The sequence below is a fragment of the Malania oleifera genome, chromosome 7, assembly GCF_029873635.1.
Source record: "Malania oleifera isolate guangnan ecotype guangnan chromosome 7, ASM2987363v1, whole genome shotgun sequence".
Lineage (NCBI taxonomy): Eukaryota > Viridiplantae > Streptophyta > Magnoliopsida > Santalales > Ximeniaceae > Malania > Malania oleifera.
This window is the reverse complement of record NC_080423.1, coordinates 111,081,234-111,085,240: the sequence shown is the minus strand read 5'-3', so window position 1 is coordinate 111,085,240 and position 4,007 is coordinate 111,081,234. Positions and strand designations below refer to the sequence as shown.

Genomic DNA, 4,007 nt, shown 5'->3' with positions numbered 1-4,007 from the left:
TGAGAGTATGTTTTATGAATTGTAGTTTCATGATTTTATGTATTTCAGTGTTATGATTATGTGAATTACAGTACCATAATTTTACGAATTTTAACACCATGATTATACGAATTACAGATACAATATTATGATTATGTAGTTCCGGTATTATGATTTACAGAGTTTAAAGCATGCCATGTTTTCTATTACCATAACATTCAAAGTATACAGACAGAACGTTTACAGAATATATAGACAGTTATACAGAGATAGCATCGAGATGCTACAGTTATAGTATGTACAAAACATAAAGATAGCGTTATGGTAATTTTGAAAACATGATGAAAACAGTGAAAGAGTATATATATGAATATGTATATAGTATCAGACCTTGTTGGACTATACAGTTTACAGAGTACGGTACCGTAGTTACATGCAGTATACAGTTTACAGAGTGCAACCGCCTATTCAGATAATAGGTTGTAGGTCGATCGTATAGTGCCCTTGACGTGGACAGGCTCCCCATCAGATATGGGTAAAGGTGGGCAGATCGACCGAGGGAGTAGAGTGATTTACCTGGTCGGCCAGCCAGTGTAGATCCCTCCTATGAGCCGCACAACCCTGTCATGAGGGGTTAAATCATGACATACAGATATCCACAGGGGAAAGTTTATAGTTATTATTATGTATATTCTGATTTACAGAGACAAGGGAATTACTTATGTATGTTAGAAGTATTTTTGAATAGTAACTTAAATACAGATGTGTTAAATAACATGAAAATGGTAATGAATATTATGATTTGTACTGTATTTATAGATCCAGATACACATGATTATATGGAAATGGATTTTTATAATATGATGACTCATTTGCCACACACTAGTAATAGCATATATCGTCTTACTGAGCATTGACTCATCCCAGTGTTGAAACCTTTTTCAGGTGATTCAGGTAGGCGAGCAGTAGAGGGGCGTCTGTAGTGCCCTGACAGCAAAGTGAGTACAGTGGAGGGTTTTTTTATTTGCCCTAGCTAGCTAAGGCAATTTTGGGAATTTGGTAACACATGTATATATTCTTTTGGGAAACATGATAGCACTCTGGTATTGTACAGTATGGTATATCATTATGTATGAAAATGTTTATTTGTATTATACTTCTCGCTGCTTAGGATAATGTTATGGTATCAGAGTATGATAATTATTACAGTGGAAAAAAAAAAGCATGTTAATTAAGCAGGTCGTTACAAAGGGCCTCCATTGGCAAATTTTATACCACATTGTTGCACCAAACATAGGGTAAGGGTCTTTTAACTCATCTTAACTTGACCAAGTCATGAAAGTAAGTACACTTTTAGGGTTTGTTTGGATCAAAATTTTTTTCTTAAGGAAAAAATAAAAGAAAATAAGAAAGAAATTTAGTCTATATTATATTTTTTTCTCTGTATTAAATATTATTAAAAAAATTAATTTGATTACAAATCAAGAAAAATCAAATGTTAATGATGAACATTATTGAATTTTTGGATTGTATGCCTAACCATAATACATTTTAAACAACCAATAAAATGCTTGGATTTTTGGGTGATTTTGATGAAGTTTAGACTTTAAAATGTGACGGGATTAGGCAATCTAATTTGATAATTTCTCGTAAAGTATACTCTCACCCGTCTGGGTTGGGGTGCTAAATGCCAATGTCATGTTTTATAGTTATCACATACTAGGGAACTTAAAACTCGGGTCTTGATTATATTTGTGTGGAACGATTTGAGCAAAATGTAATGCAAAATTATACATAAATTTTTTTAAATCTTCACTAAATTGAAATCTAAAACTTAAAATTCATACTGCAAAGTTGAATAAAACATATTACAAAGTTGAACAACTTACAAATTTACTTAAATTTAAATTTAATTCTCGAAATCTATATTCGAACTCTATAGTCATAAATTGCATCCAAATTTTTTTTATTGATCCACTATGTTTGAATTTTAAATTTCTATTGAGAGAATCATCGTTATCTTTTTAGGTTTTGGTAGAAAGTAGGAAAGCTGAAAATTTTGTAATTTGGGTGTTGAACTTCTCAAAATAAATTCAACCAAAAAAAAAAAAAAGAAAAGTGCAATCATCCTTTCAGATAGAATTGGAATTCATAACTCAATATCTAGATTTAAAAAAAAAAAAAAAATTCAGATGCAATTTATGAGTAGGCCAGTGCTTTTTCAAGAGGGCTTGCATATTATTGTTTTTAATCTGTTATTCGGCGCACAGGGGGGGAGTGAGAGAGAGAGAGAGTCCTGATTAGCTTTTAAAAATTAAAGCAAGATAAGAACACGAAGTATTAAAAATTAAATTTTAAAATAAATATATAAATGGATAAACAGAGTGATGGTTTGTTTACCTTTCTCTTGCTTAGATCCTTCCCCTCGCAATCGATGAGAGAAGCACCATCCTCAGAAACCGGCCATAGTCCATGGATTGTGAATTGTTGGTCCGGCTTTTTGATGCAGGGGGTTTGGACAGTGCTACATAATGCGTTGGGCCATTGAAAGGTGAGCTTAAAGTAATCAACGGATTCTGCATTGTGGAGAGGGATGAAGAGCAAGAGGTGGAAGAGTAAAATGAATTTTGACATTTTTATCGGAGCTAGTAGCTATGATGGAAGCTTGGCCAACTCAATGCATATTTATATTGAAATTCTTGAAAAAAAGTTCATGAAGTGTGCTTCATTCTTGTGGAGTAAAGCATGAAAATGTTCTCCCTACTAAACTAAATCTTTCTACAAACGGCAATAATTTAAATTTAATTATTTTATTGTTAAAATCATTCTATTCTGGGGATAATATTAAATTTTTATATTTTGTAAAAGAAGGTGAATTGTCATTCTAAAGCAAAAAAATGGAAAAAAAATTATTAACTTCATCATTGGTTTGGATAAAAATTTTGAATGTCTATTGTTATGTAGCTCAAGATGTTAAATGCAAATAACACAATATTTGCGTGAGTAATATGCGCGCGCGCGCACACACACACACACACACACATATATATATATATATATATATATGTGTGTGTGTGTGTGTTTGTTTAGTCCATCAATCATCCACCCTTGTCTTCAACAAGTAATGAGCAACTTTTGCAGGCTCAGCTTTGATTTAAGAATACAAATGTTGAATTTCTATGCTGTCTAGAAAAAAAAAATCTACTAACCAAAATTTATTTAAATGATGGATATCCATTTATTTATTTTTAAAAAAATTTAATTTTTAGTACTTCGTGGACTTATCTTGCTTTAATTATTAAAAGCTAATCATGACACACACACACACACACACACACTCTCTCTCTCTCTCTCTCTCACTCCCCCCCTGTGCGCTAAATAACAGATTAAAAACAATAATATGCTAGCCCTCTTGAAAAAGCACTGGCCTAGTTTCGCTTATAAGGAAGACTTTGATTTTTGAATTTTTCAATGGGAAAAGCATGGAAAATGTTCAAATATGGACCCTATTAGCTACTTCGAACTAGCCATTTCTGCGAAGGGAAGAATAGGTTCTTTGCTCGAAGCTCTCAGAAGCCATGGTATTCTCAAATTTAATTTCACAAAAAATGTACCAAAATTTTGAATTTATTAAATTTCTTGTTTTTTTTTTTTCTTTCTTCAATAGGTATAACACCGGGACAAACACCGTGGAAGGCTTCGATAAAAATGTCAAAATTCATTTTACTCTTCCACCTCTTGCTTTTCATCCCTCTCTACCATGCAGAATCCGTTGATTACTTTAAGCTCACCTTTCAATGACCCAATGCATTATGTAGCACTATCCAAGCCCCCTACATCAAAAAGTCGGACCAACAATTCACAATCCATGGACTATGGCCGATTTCTGAGGATGGTGCTTCTCTCATTGATTGCAAGGGGGAGGATCTAAGCAAGAGAAAGGTAAACGAACCATCAGTCTATTTATCCATTTATTTATTTTTTTTAAAATTTAATTTTTAGTACTTCGTGGACTTATCTTGCTTTAA

General features: G+C 32.6%; 1 long non-coding RNA gene across 1 annotated transcript; it reads right to left on the bottom strand.

The window, feature by feature from the left end:
• Positions 1-213: 213 nt before the first annotated feature.
• Positions 214-2,489, bottom strand: LOC131159413 (uncharacterized). The gene is made up of 2 exons (XR_009137797.1): positions 2,380-2,489; positions 214-600 (listed from the first exon to the last, which is right to left on the bottom strand). It is a non-coding gene; the product is annotated as an uncharacterized LOC131159413 (long non-coding RNA).
• Between the last annotated feature and the right edge of the window lie 1,518 nt (positions 2,490-4,007).